This window comes from Stomoxys calcitrans, chromosome 2 (genome assembly GCF_963082655.1).
Source record: "Stomoxys calcitrans chromosome 2, idStoCalc2.1, whole genome shotgun sequence".
NCBI lineage: Eukaryota > Metazoa > Arthropoda > Insecta > Diptera > Muscidae > Stomoxys > Stomoxys calcitrans.
In genome coordinates, this window is record NC_081553.1 from 10,108,628 (window position 1) to 10,124,070 (window position 15,443).

Below are 15,443 nucleotides of genomic sequence, written 5' to 3' on the forward strand. Positions count from 1 at the left end.
ATCTGAGTATGAACCACATCTGACCATATTTGTATGCAGCTGCCACATAGCCTTGTTTTCTGATTGAAGCCAATGAACGGACAAAAGACGCATTCCACCCAGAATTTATAACATTTAAGTCAATTCATTAAGTCCATATCAGAAGTTACGGCCTTTTTACTGAAAGATCCCTTCACCCTCGGTATCCATAGTTTTGCTCTGCACTCTTAACGCTTACACAGAAATGAATTTTGAGTTATCCTAGGCCTTAGAAAAACCAACAAAAATTGAGAGAAAAAACCTACTAATTTCGGTAGGAACCTACCAAAAACGGGCGCCCCAGTAGCCGAGTTGGTAGCGTGCTTGGATTGCCAGTGCAGGGGTCGTGGGTTCGATTTCTGCCAGAAGCCTTGGTCTGTCGCTACTGTGGTATCACAATGGACCTTAAATTGTCTAAGTGAGTTTATAAAGGACTGTCACTCTTACCTAACCTAATCTAACCTACCAAAAAAGGGCAATACTGGTCATAACGTCCAATTGAAAAAGTTTAACTTTTTAGTTGATGCAGTTTTCAGTCGCTCCTGGCTGTTGATAAACGGTTGCTTCTGAAATTTTGGATATGGGAAACATTTAAGTACTAAATTATAAAAACTATGCAGGAATTAAAGGGTCTATAAGAAAAAATGTACCAAAAAGCGATTTTAAATTGAACGAAAAATGTACGACTGAGGCGCTCCCTAGTGTACCGTAAACAGCTGAGTAAAATTTTTTCTACACTATCTGTCAACGAGTTTTTGTTGTTTATTATAGTTAAGCACCATACATACACAAACAACGAAAAATGGCGCGAACTAGTAACATACACAAAATCAGAGTTGCACTAATCACTGATTTGGACAGATAGTGTACTCAACATTTTGTTGTTGGGCAACGGCCACCACCTGTAAATTAATATATCTTGCTGTTTCCAACAATTCGGCCGGTATCTCACGAAAAAATGCTTCAATGTTGTCTTCCAATGCGTCAATTGAAGCGGGCTTGTCTGTACAGACACATGACATAATTATCAGGTAGTGTACCGTAAACATCTGAGTAAAATGTTTTCTCGCGAAGTGCGCTATCTGTCAACGAGTTTTGATTGTGTGTGTATATTATAGTTAAGAACCATATCACATACAAGAAACAAAAATGGCGCGAACTAGTTACATACACAAAATCTGAGTTGAACTAATCGCTGATTTTGACAGATAGTGCACTCAACATTTTGTTTTTGGGCAACTGCCACTACCTGTAAATGAATATATTGGGTTGCCCAAAAAGTAATTGCGGATTTTTCATGTAGTCGGCGTTAACAAATTTTTTCACAGCTTGTGTACATTCACTTTGCATTCTTTCTTCTGTCAGTTATCAGCTGTTACTTTAGCTTGCTTTAGAAAAAAAGTGTAAAAAAAGTATATTTGATTAAAGTTCATTCTAAGTTTTATTAAAATGCATTTACTTTCTTTTAAAAATCCGCAATTACTTTTTGGGCAACCCAATATATGGGGATGAAAAAGTACAATACATATAAATAATTACATGCTGATTAGAGGGCATTCTATTCGTATCTGACATACAAAATAAAAGTCATAAGGATACAAAAAGTGACATGTGATATGAAAAATCATATCGTCCGATAGCACCTTTAGTACACATTACACATATACAACCAAACATATACACTTTAAATCAGAGGTTCGAATCGAACTTCTGCATTCAACAAAATGTGAGTTCACACACACAAGTTTTCTTGTATATGTTCGCTACAACTATGGTAATGCTATACATTGATAGAGATGTCCTGTGCAATACTTTTCAAATTATTTTGGGACTATATGGATGTGTGTGAGTACATAAATAAATTTAAGGCAAGAGTTAGAAATATGTTTTTCAATATGATACTTGTTGAACAGCTCTACGATTGGGCAATAAAATGGGTCACTTATTTGACCTTCTATTCACAGTAACTATTCAAAATTAAATTTTGTCCACTGTAACAACCAAGTAACATTTTTGTGGAGAGCTTGCTACTTGGGCGCTTCAAAATTTGGTCACTTACTCCTGGTTATAGCCAATAATAAAAGCACAAAAAAATGTATACTGAGATTTCAACAAAATATTGTCCTGGACCTAAATCCAATTGTTTTGTTTCTTTTTAAAATAGAAAACTTTTTTTTAGAAAATTGAATGGTTTGTGCGCTCTTTTACAGTATATTCCTTTTAAATGGACACTGACATATCTGAAAATAATTTCCTATGCCCTCGGGGATAAAACATAAGCACACGTACTAACGCGTGTTGGGGTGGCTTCGTTCTGGTGGCACATTGTTGTCGTTCCTTAAAGCAACTTCACTTAGTTGAACGAACATTCGGGTTTTACTGCCCTTTGTGCAAACATAGTTGAGCTTTTCAATTGTGTTTTTGTGCCCATTACTGTTGGTTTTCACATTATACCCTCCACCTTAGGATGGGGGGTATTTTATTTTAAGTCGATCTAGCCATGTCCGTCTGTCTGCCAGTTGGGATTGTAAATGGATCAAATCGGTCCATGTTTTGATATAGATGGCAGCCATATATACCGATCTTGGGTTTTGACTTCTTCACCTTTAAAGGGGCGCAATTTTTATCCGATTTGGCTATAATTTTGCACGTGGTGTTTTGGTATCACTTCCAACAACTGTTCTAAGTATGATTCAAATCGGTTTATAACCTGGTATAGCTGCCGTATAAACCGATATGGGGTCTTGACTTCTTTAGCATTTAAGGGGCGCAATTTTTATCCGATTTGGCTGTAATTTTGCACGTGGTGTTTTGGTATCACCTTCAACAACTGTGTTAAGTACGATTCAAATCGGTTTATAACCTGGTATGGTTGCCATATAAACCGTTTCTGGATCTTGACTTCTTGAGCCGCTGGAGGGCGCAATTCTCATCTGCTTTTGCTGAAATTTTGCATGAGATATTTTGTTATGGCTTCCAATAACTGTGCTAAGTATGGTACAAATCGGTACATGATATAGCTGCCATATAAAACGATCTGGGATCTTGTAGTCTTGAGCCTCTAGAGGGCGCAATTCTCATCCGATTTGGCAGAAATTTTGCACAACTTTTGCTCCCATGACCGTATCTAATATGATCTGAATCGATCTATAGCTTGATACAGCTCGCATATAAACCGATCTCCCGATTTTGTTTCTTGAGCCCCTACAAGGCGCAATTCTTATCCGAATGAACTGAAATATTTCATAATGAAATCTACAATGATGCTGAACGTTAATTTATGGTCCGAATCGGACTATAACTTCATATAGTTCCAATAGCATAACATTTCTTATTCATTACTCTTTATTTGCCTAAAGAGAGTTACCTCGCAAAGAACTCGACAAATGCGATCCATGGTGGAGGGTATATAAGATTCGGCCCGGCCGAACTTAGCACGCTTTTAATTGTTGGGTTTTACAGACCCTCATTCAAACAAAATTTAGTATTTGTAAATGCATATTTAAAAAAAAAGAGACAGTTTAAGGCACATGGAGGCGTATGAAAAACGAATCAATAAAATGGAATATTTCTAATGGTACACGGCGGCGTATGATTTATATTAAATAAATGTAAACACAATTAGAGACAAGCCGTTCGGTATGAACGCTGATAGGTAAAGTAAATCATATTACCTTTTTTTTCTTGTGAAAAACAAAGTAAAAACGTTGGTTGTTTTTTAAATCGTACCTAGCAAAAATATTTTACTACCCTTTATTTTTTTACACGGTTTTATGCAAGAAATTACAGATGACAGCCCTGGTCACTGAAGTATGAACGAACATAATCTTGTATCGAAACAATCTCGTTTTCTTACAACAATATAGCTATAGCTGGTGACTTTAATAGCAATATATTGTCTGAATCTCATTTTTCCAGTTCGATGGAGCTGTTGGGCTTAGTACCAACTAACACTTCTGTGCCCACCCATTTTACGAGTCATTCATCCAGCCTTCTGGATATATTTTTTGTTAACAATGTTGCAAATGTTTTGTTTTATGACCAACTTGCTGCACCTGGTTTTTCTAAACATGACCTACTGTTTCTAACATATAACTACGTCATGACCTATCAAGACAACAGAATTACCTACCGCGATTTTAAGAAAATAAACTACAATTTACTGAATCACCTTACTGATGAAGTACCGTGGGACTCAATTTATCAATTTGACTCTGTGGATGAACAAATATCATTTGTTCAAAATCATATCTGTTCAATATACAATCGATGTGTTCCAGAGAAAACAATAACAATTAAATATTCACAACCACCTTGGTTTAACCAGCGAATAAAAACTTTGATTGATGAAAGAAACTTTTCATATAGACGTTGGAAACGTTTTAGAACCTCACAACTATATGAACATTTTAAAAATGCTAGAAGAGCTGTTGGAAAGTGTATAACTGAGGCAAAGACATTGTATTTTCATAATAAATTTCAGAATGCTGTTAATAGTCGCTCTAAATGGAATGAGATACGAAAAATTGGCGTTGGAGAAAAACGCAATACTCAGCTGGAACCCAACATGAACATAAATGAACTAAATGAGAATTTTGTTTCAATAAACACTGTCTATCCTACTGAAAATATATATGAAAATATGTGCATGGTAGCTGTTGAAAATCCTTTTTCCTTTCGCTGTGTAAATGAAACTGAGGTTCTACACAGCATTCTGTCCATTAAATCTAATGCGATCGGAACTGATGAAATAAATCCACGATTTATTAAAATAATTGTGCCAAAGATTCTGCCATATTTAACATATATATTTAACACTGTTCTAACTAAATCCACTTTTCCGCTTGAATGGAAACATGCAAAAATTGTACCTATTCGCAAATCAAAAAATGAGTACCGTCCCATCGCCATTTTACCATACCTGTCTAAAGCACTGGAACGCATAATGGCTAACCAAATTGAGCATTTTCTGAAATCTGAAAATTTGTTATCTAACTGGCAATCTGGATTTAGAAAGAAAAGAAGTTGTACCACTGTTCTGATTGATGTAATTGAAAACCTTCGTCAAAGTATGGATAACGGAATGATATCCTTTCTCCTTCTTTTGGATCACAGTAAGGCCTTTGACACTGTAAACCATAATATTCTTGTCCTAAAACTTATGAAATTATTTAATTTCTCCGAGACGTCTTGCAAGCTGATATCATCATATTTGACGCAAAGATCGCAGTCTGTTTTTTATAACAATAGTTGGTCTAACTCTCTGAATGTCCTTAAAGGAGTACCTCAAGGTTCTATCCTTGGCCCTCTTTTATTTTCCATGTATATAAATGATCTGCCTGATGTGCCTGCAACATCTAAAATCCAAATGTATGCTGACGATGTCCAACTTTACACATACTGCAAACTGAAAGATATCCAAACCTGTGTGTCTAACATAAATATTGATTTAGACTTAATACATTGTTGGGCTGTTAATAATGCATTATGTTTAAATCCATCCAAAACCAAACTGATTCTGATAAGTAAAAGAAATGTGACAATAACTGATGATCTCGTTGTGAAAATTGGTAACTCTGTAGTGAATCTTGTACAAGTAGCCACAAATTTAGGATTGACTTTTAATTCAACCCTAACGTGGACAAATCACATTAATGCAACAGTTGGCAAAGTACGTGGGATGCTGCGAAATTTATGGACTGTTCGCTTGTCAACTCCTTTTCACATCCGAATGTTACTTGCAAAAAGTTATTTAATTCCCACACTGTTATATGGATGCGAGATATTTGCGAATTGTGATGCAGACACCAGTAGAAAGCTTAATGTTGCTTACAATGATATTGCAAGATATGTGTTTAACAAAAGTCGACAAGCTCGTATATCACAATTTACATACCAAATATTTAACTTAACTTTTTCAAACTTACTGAATGTCAGATGTCTACTTCTTCTGCACAAGGTAATCTACACAAAAGAACCTGAATACCTACACAAACATCTGAAATTCGCCAGATCCAACCGTGGCCTAAAACTCATTCAACCACGATTTGCCACACAAACCTCTGAACGACAGTACATTGTACATAGTACGCGTCTCTGGAACAACCTACCTCCCAACATACAGAGCATAAGCAATGCAACTTCATTCAAAAATGAGCTATTTAAATTTTTTAAATGAACTACGAATTATTTTTCTTTAAATGTCCTTAATATTTACTACTATAATTTAAAATGTTAAGATTAGTTAATATCCTTTTAAAAAGAATAATCATTATTTTATATACTCTATTGCGAATCAGCACATTAACATATAAGATATAATCTTGTTGTGCTGGTGTTACACTCAATAAACAAACAAACAAACATAAGTGATGAGCACGTGGGTCGTCTGTCACGCTTTAACGTAACGTGATTCAAATAAGGTCTACCAAAAATGTACGCTGCTAGAGGGAATTAAAAATCAAAGGATATTAAATTATTAGTATACACTCAGCGTATGCTGTTGGGTATAATTTTCAAAATTTGCCAGCTTGTCCATTTATTCTCTCTCTTCACATCAATTCACAATTCACGCACTCCACTCGAATAACCAATGTCGGACTCATTGTCACAACACAACACGCAACATTGTCTGGAAGAGCTTAAGTGATGTCGTTCGTTTTTTGTTTTTTCAGTAGGGAACTTTCAGTCGTTTGCCGGCGTTTGCATTGTACGGTTCGTTTTGTTGGAAGACAATTTCATCTGTTGTTTTAATTTAGTTCGCGGGTTGTCGCATCGCATTGCTTTGAAATTTTGCTGAAAGTGATCAAATATACGCGCGAGTGTATGTATGTATGTATTAATCCTGCATACATATATCAATATGTATGGACATTATTTGGTTTTTGTTATTGTTGTATGCCAAGATTTTCAAATAATAATGGCCACTTTCAATATTCACAATTCACAGTTCACATGTGAAACAAACAAAAAAAAAAAAAAACAAACAGAAAATCTCAATCTCATTTAAATCAAATAACAATACAAACACAACAGCAATAAGAATTCACAATAAATACTACTCTAAAAAATAAATACACTTTGACCAAGAAAAGAAAAAAAAAAAACAAAAAACAAACATTAAATGTAACGTACTCTTGTGTTCTCCATTGCGTCGTCGTGCGCCGTGATTTCTTTTTTCCCCGATTTTTTTGGTGAATGATGGTGATTGTGTGTGCTATGCTGGCAGGCTGGCTAGCTGATGTGCATGAATACCACCAATGGAGGAGATGCGTCGTTGCTGTTATATGGTGCCTCACTTAGTCTTTTGATCATTTGTTTACATTCTCGGACTCGGCTGTGTTGACTGCGAATGTAGGTGGTTGAGGTGCGATTTGATTCAATTACCTTGCGGCAGGCACGGCACAACGCAGCAACGGTAGGCACTCAGTCAGTGGTTGTGTTGTTGCTGCTGCTCTTGTGTATTTGTTTGCTCGGTTGTTTGTTTGCACTCGCTCTCCTTCGCCATTGAGGTGGTACTTACTTTTGCCGGTGGGTTGGATGCTGGGATATTTAATGGTTTGCACGCTCGCTCGCTTGGTCAGTCGGTAATGTCATAAATTTAATAAGATTTAATCTGCAAAAAGTGTTGATGACTTTTTAATATCAAACTATCAGCAATCCCCCAGCAATGCGGTTAAGTTGGCATGATTGCTTGTTTGCCTGTGTGTGTGTGTGTATGTGTGCGCGCAAAGTATGAGAGCGCCCATTTTTAGTGTTTTCTATTTTTCGTTTTTTATTGAGGATGGGGAAGTGCAAAGTAATGAGAGTAAATGCCTAAAAGAGGTATGTTGAAATATTTATGTGCCACACACACACACACACCTGGATGTGGCGCCAAAAACACATTACTGTGGTTATTTAAAACGAAAGACATAAAACTGATACAATATGATCCTTAAAAAAGAACAACTTTTTATAAAATTTTATACGTATGCAGAACCGTCAAGGTTTTATTATGTTATTCAAGAGTGCAATAATCTAAAATAAGGTGGAAACAAAATGGGTGTGTCAAAAAGTGATTAAAAATATGGCCAAAATATCAAGATAATCAAACAAAAATTTAAAATTTGAAAAGTTTAGCTTGACAAAAACTTAAGATTTTGCGAGAGGAAACATGACCATTGAACTGTAGAACATTAATATAAAAAAACATTAAAAATTATAAAGAGTTTTTCCATGCTACGAAAAATGTTTTATTCATATGCGGATTATTTCAATGGTGGGCAATCTTTTTGTTAGTATTTTTTGTTTATTAAGAAGGGTATTCTGTTTAGATTTCGGAACATCAAATTTAGCAAAATCTCATATTTTCTTAAACATAATTGCATGAAATATTTTGTATTAGCACAATCTCAAAAAGGCTTTTATTTATTCCACATTGTTTTTAGCCCATACGTTTTTTATAAGGAGTTTGACAGATTTTCGCGTGAAAAGAGAAGCGGACTACCAACCCTAATATAAAACTATTTTTCATATAAGTCACATAAAAAATACCTATGTCAAATTGAGAAATCAGCTTATATTGGGTTGCCCAAAAAGTAATTGCGGATTTTTCATATAGTCGGCGTTGACAAATTTTTTCACACCTTGTGACTCTGTAATTGCATTCTTTCTTCTGTCAGTTATCAGCTGTTACTTTTAGCTTGCTTTAGAAAAAAAGTATATTTGATTAAAGTTCATTCTAAGTTTTAATAAAAATGCATTTACTTTCTTTTAAAAAATCCGCAATTACTTTTTGGGCAACCCAATAGATTATATTAGCTTATAGAGATTTAGAGACTCATTCAATTTTTTTCATTCTGCACCAAGTACACATTTCTATGGCAGTCATCTTTAAACAGATCTATGCATCATTACTATGTTTTCTGATTCTGCCCGTGCTTTATTTTCGTATCATTTGTTCGTTTGTTCTTTTTTTTTATCAAGTTGCAGGTTTCATCTCGGTTTTGTTTTCAAAATCTATATTTAGCAAGACGCCCTGAAACAATTTTCGTCCTAGTTTTAAAGATTCGCGCCAAAGGTAAGCGAACTTAATTTTAAGATTATCAATTTTCCAACTTTTTAAGGATGTATTTCCTACGGAGAAAGATATTTTCCTTATTATTAAGGATTTAATATTTTAAATGGTAGATTTATAGATCCTAAACTTTGCATCTTGTTATCAAAGAGAAAAATCTAAAATGAAGGTCAAACTATCGTTGAAAGTTAGAAAATTTACTTTGGGACAAGACAACGGTGTACCTTTGTTAAAGACGCAAAATAGCCTTAGAAATAGGAACGTCTTTAAATGTTTAGCTTTTTTTAGGTTATAATTATTTAGAATATTTTAAAAATTAATAATTGGACAGTCATACATCTGTGAAATAAAATAAAAATCTATCAGCGTTCAAATTGGTACGGATGGTCGTGTCCGTTAGCAAATGGTTATTAACCAATGGGATGCAGTCGGCTAAACGGCAGATTTTTGGAGTTTTTTACCGTCTGATTTGGGGTTTTTATTTAAATGTGTCTCAATTGATAACCTATTAACGCCCCTCTCTGATGTGAAGAAATATGCTTCGGGTTGTGTTGGCAATCTTTAAGATGTTATTATCGTTACTATCTGTCAATTTTCTTCACTTGGTGATTACGATATTATTTACCTCCACATTTCCAAAGGAGAAGGAGATGGGAATTTAAGTTCATTTTAGGGATCGATCCTTTTAGTTGCGTTCCACAAGAGGAACTAGTTCCTTTTCTTAGTTCCTTTTTAATTTTTGACATGATTTTTGGTTTCCTTCTGTTTCGAATAAGATTTTTTTTTATTTATACCCCAGCTGGACAGGAACCGCTCCGCTGTTCCTTCTTTCACTCTCCTATTTTATCTGAGCCTTATAATGGCATGACCAGGAAAAAGTCCTGTTTGGCGGTGCTGGTACGGCCTTACAGATAATATGACCCAATGTGGATATATTGATGCTCTACTCCCAAACTTCTTTCATTTGAGTTTTATATTGCTAAATCGACAATCTCCATCTGTTTACGTCGGTTTGTAATATGAACAATTTATTTCAGTTTAGAATAACCAGACTTTCCAGTAATCTAAAACAATTTTCTCTTAGCAATAATTCATATTGCTGTAAACTTTGCGATTACTATAGAAGTTGAGAAGAGCAGTTGTAAACATGCCTAATATCACAAACAGATTGTTAATGCGTATCTGTTTCTGTGTTTTCTTCAGTACTGTAAAGGGCAAGTCACCATTAATCGGTTGCTATTACCTGTTATCGCATGATATCGATAACTAAGTTTTATCCTGGATAGGACTAAGAAAACACAGCCAGGAAATCGGAGCGCGTCCGAAGCGGGATAGAGTGAAATTTTGTCTATGCTGGGCACTCCGGCCACTCTGCCCCCATTTAAACTCATTTCATTTATGTAATTAATCTAAATCAATCTGGCCGAATTAGCCACCTTTTCTTGTTATTTGGTCGCCTCGGCAACCGAATTGCTAGCGTGCTCGGATTACCAATGGGGGTTTCGTGGGTTCGATTCCAACGGGAGGCCTTGTCTATTGCTTTTGTGGTATCACAATAGACAAAACTCTAAGTGATTCTGTTCAGAAAATAGACTACCACTCTAATCTTATCTACAGACAGTAAATTACTAATGATTAACCATTGCTCTTAACAAAAAATGGCGACTACGGCCAACCATTAAGAGTTACCTAAGAGAGGTGAAAAAAAAAATTGGGGAACAAAAAACTGTAGAAAACACAAGTAAATTAACCATAAGAAGCCAACAAGAAAGTTAAAAAGTGTATGGAAAAAAATTCAAATTTTAAAAGTAAAAAAAATGTCCACAATAGATTGAAAACCAACTAAATCACATTCACAGTTCTCTTAAAATTTCAGTTCAATATCTCAATTTTTTGGAGGCTGTTGCGCGATTGCAATAGACGGACGGACGGACATCGTTTAATCGCCTTAGAATTTTACGACGATCCGAAATATATATATGCTTTTTAAGATCTGAAATGGATATTTCGATGTGTTACAAATGGAATGAATGAAATGAATATACCCCCTATCCTATGGTAGTGGGTATAAAAAATAAAATTTCTTTGTGTCGTTTTAGATGTTGGCCAAGTTCAAGTACTCAAGTATATATAATGAAAATCAAACAAATATTCACATTATAACCCAATGGATGAAATGAAAATTTCATCCATCATTCATATACACGATATGTACATACATATACATTCATACATATGTATGCATGTGTATATGATATTTTTGTATATTTTTTCCAAATTGTTTTTGTGATGCCAAGTTAATTTATATTTTCTTTATATTTGTATGGTGAAAATGACATCGACAAAATGTTTTGTTCTATTTTAAGTATGAATTTCCAAAACCAAACCAAAACAAAAAAAAAAACATAAACGACAGCAATTTTATTTCTCAAAACATCACAAATTTGAAATATTAGATCAATTAAATTTTGCAAAGTCAGAAAGTGCCCAAACGACATTAGCAAAATAGCGAATGTCTGGTGTGCGTTCGATGTTCTTCACAACAATAAAATACTGTATGTTATTCTATGAGAATGGGGCAGTCAAGTCTCCAGTGATAAAGCCGACGGCCAGCGTAAAAACAATGAAAACATTCATTTAAGTAGTTTAATGCGAATTATTTTTACCGTACAATAGCAACTAGACGCAAAATAAAAGTTTCTTAAATCGCTGCCTACGACAAATACCTAAAATTTTCTGCTCAAACCATATTTCAAATAAGGAGTTGCCAATAAGAACAAACAGCACCCTGGTCGGTGTAGAAATCGGGAAGAGAAAATGGGCTTGGTTGGGTCATACCCTATGCCGACCGCGAGATGATATAGCGAGAAATATCCTAGGCTGGAACCTGCAAGCACAGCGAAGGTGAGGACGCCCGAGAAACACATGAATCCGCTGCAAGAAAAGAGAATTAGAATGAACCAGTATATTGTGGCTTTGGCCAATGATAGAGTTAGATGGCAATAGCTTGCAGGGCGTTCACGTTGAACTTTAAAGAAACTATGTTCAGACCAAAACAGTTTTAAGCACACGACTCGTTTTCCCTTTTTAATGCTCTGAAAACGACTAGTTTTTCCTATACCATTTATAAGGGCAACACGACTCGTTTGCCACAAAAACGAGTCATTCATAGCATGCGAGCCCAAATAAATGCCTAAATTGTGCTAAATACACACAGACCTGCGTAATGTCGAAAAATAAAGATGTAATTTTTTCCAAAAAAAATTTATAGAATAAACAAAACTTTATAGATAAAGGATGAAAAAATAAATCTTAGCAATAGTGCATCATAACATATATGTTGGAGTGTGAAAGAATGCAGTTTCCAAAACATATATAAGCAAAACGAGTCGGTGTAGACATAGCATAATGCTAGCTCGAGTCGTTTAAGCACGCAGGTCAAAGTAGACACGCATGCTTGAATGACTCGATTTTGTGGCAAACGAGTCATTTTGCACTTTCGAATTGTAAAAGAAACACCAGTCATTTTCAGAGCATTATAAAGGGAAAACGAGTTGTTTGTTCAAAACATCTTTGGTCTAAAAAAAACAATAACTAAATAGAAAATGTCGAAAAGTTACATAGTTGATGAATTACTTCGAAATTCATTAAAATTACTAAACGATTGACAAATTTCCGGTAAATTGAAATTTACTGCTTTTTATACCCTCCACCATAGGATGGGGGTATACTAATTTCGTCATTCTATTTGTAACTCCTCGAAATATTCGTCTAAGACCCCATAATGTATATACAGGGTGGCTGATGAATATTGCTACAATGATGAATATTGCTACATTTTTTTTTCGGTGTATGGAATACATTTTTCTTTTATTCATGTTAAATTAAATTATTAAATTAATTATTAAATTATTATTAATTAAATTAATTAATTAATTAATTAAATTAATTATTAAATTATTATTATTAAATAGAAAAAAAGTTATTACATTTTTTTTTGGTAGCGGCTTTCATCAGCCACCCTGTATATTCTTGATCTTCATGACATTTTAAGTCGATCTAGCCATGTCCGTCCGTCCGCCTGTCTGTCGAAAGCACGTTAACTTTCGTAAAGCTATCCGCTTGAAATTTTGCACAAATACTTCTTATTAGTGCATAGTAAAAGGGCCATATCGGTCCATGTTTTGATATAGCTACCATATAAACCGACCTTGGGCCTTGACTTCTTGAGCTACCAGAGGACGCAATTCTTATTTGATTTGACTGAAATGTAGCATGAGGTGTTTTGTTATGATTTCCAACAACTGTGCCAAGTATGGTTTAAATCGGTCCATAACCTGATATAGCTGTCATATAAACCGATCTGGGGTCTTGACTTCTTGAGCCTCTATTTCTTGAGCGCAATTTCTACCCGATTTGGCTGAAACTTCGCATGGCATATTTCGTGGTGACTTCCAACAACTGTGCCAAGTATGATTTAAATCGCTCCATAACTTGATATAGCTGTCATATAAACCGATTTTGAATCTTGACTTCTTGACCGACTTGAGGGCGTAATTCCTATACAATTTGGCTGAAATTTAGCATGAGGTGTTTTGTTATGACTTCCAACAAATGTGCGAAATGGTTCAGATCGGTCCATAACCAGATATAGCTGCCACATAAACCGGCTTCTTGAGCCTCAAGAGGGCGTAATTATTATCCGACTTGGCTGAAATTCTGTACAACGGCACCTCCCACGACCTCCAACAAACGTGTCAAAAAAGGTCTGAATCGGTCTTTAGTCTGATACAGCTCACATATAAACCGATTCCTCTATTTTACTTCTTGAGCCCCTAAGAGGCAAAATTCTTATTCGATTTGGCTGAAATTTTACACATAGACTTCTATTGTAGTCACCAACATTCAATTCAATTAGCACAATTTTTTTCTTTTATCCTTTGCTTGTCTAAAAACAGATACCGGGAAAGAACTCGACAAATGCGATCCATGGTGGAGGGTATATAAGATTCGGTCCGGCCGAACTTTTACTTGTTCTTTTCATACCCTACACTACTACTGTGTGTACAGGGTATTATAACTTAGTGCATTTGTTTGTAACACCCAGAAGGAAGAAAGATAGACCCATTGACAAGTATACCGATCGACTCAGAATCACTTTCTGATTCGATTTAGCTATGTCCGTTTGTCTGTCCATGTTAATCATTTCATATCACATAGTCCCACAAAAAATAGTCTGAAGACGTTAAATCGCAAGATCTAGGCGGCCAATTGACCGGTCCCGAACGTGAAATAAAATGTTCACCGAACTCGCCTCTCAATAAGTCCATTGTTAAGCGTGCTGTAAAACAACATGTCTTGTTGAAACCACATGTCTTGTTGAGACCACATGTCATGCAAGTCATGCTCTTGCATTTTGGGCAAAAAAAGTTGGATTTCATCTCACGATAGCGCTCACTATTCACAGTTACGTTACGATTCGCATCATTTTCGATGAAGTACTGTCCAATGATGCCAACAGCCCATAAACCGCACCAAACTGTAACTTTTTCTGGTAGCTCTTGGAATGCCTCTGGCTGATTTTCACTCCAAAATCGACAATTCTGCTTATTTACATTCCCATTGAGATAAAAATGAGAAAAAATGAGCGCGCGATGAACTTTATTAACAGAACGCATATTTTGATAATAAAACTCAATAATTTGCAAGCGTTGTTCGTTTGTAAGACGATTCATGGTTAAATTATAGACCAAACTGAAGATGTTTGACAGTGGGTGAGCTGTTTAAACCAGTGTTACCAAAAAAAACTATAGCTAAAAAAACACACTTTATATGACGTCTTCGACGTTTGCAACTTTTTGACGGTCTAACACCTAAAAAATCCTAATTTTTCTTCGAATTATCTTGACAGGTAACATTTGAGGCCTGACTACGAAGCCTATTAAGTGAAATTGGTTCAGATTTATATTGCTCATAAATCTACGTCGCACAGTGTTACCGAACCGAAAAATCTCGGAAATAATTTGGAACTTTTGAACGATAAGTACATGACACTTTACTTAGTTGACATGTTGGGGAATTTGAAAAATTAGAGGAAACAAATTTTTTGACTAAAAATTAAGATATATATTATTTGATCAAATCGGGACTTCCTTAGCATTAATCGCATTTACATTTAGTTATCTTTAAAACATACCAAAGAAAATAACACCTACTGGAAGAAAAAAAAAGCTATGAAGGAAATAATGATGTTGCTTTTTGACCAAAAAAATGCAAAATTTTTTTTTTTTTTTCGGAAATTATAGATTTTGAAGCGATTAACTTTTGATAGGAATGTACAATTTGCACATTTTTATACCCACCACCA

General features: G+C 35.1%; 1 protein-coding gene across 7 annotated transcripts in view; it reads left to right on the forward strand.

Annotated features, from left to right (window-relative positions):
- Positions 1-6,706: 6,706 nt before the first annotated feature.
- LOC106084444 (aminopeptidase N) overlaps positions 6,707-15,443 on the forward strand; it is a 44,539-nt gene continuing 35,802 nt past the window's right edge. For 2 of the 7 annotated variants that reach the window (XM_059363082.1, XM_059363085.1), the window contains exon 1: positions 6,707-6,845. The gene's annotated coding sequence lies outside the window, so the exon portion shown is untranslated. Of the gene's footprint in view, positions 6,850-7,205; positions 7,605-7,633; positions 7,843-15,443 lie in introns of those variants that run through there. The other 5 variants (XM_059363083.1, XM_059363084.1, XM_013248146.2 and 2 more) reach the window with 4 other exon arrangements.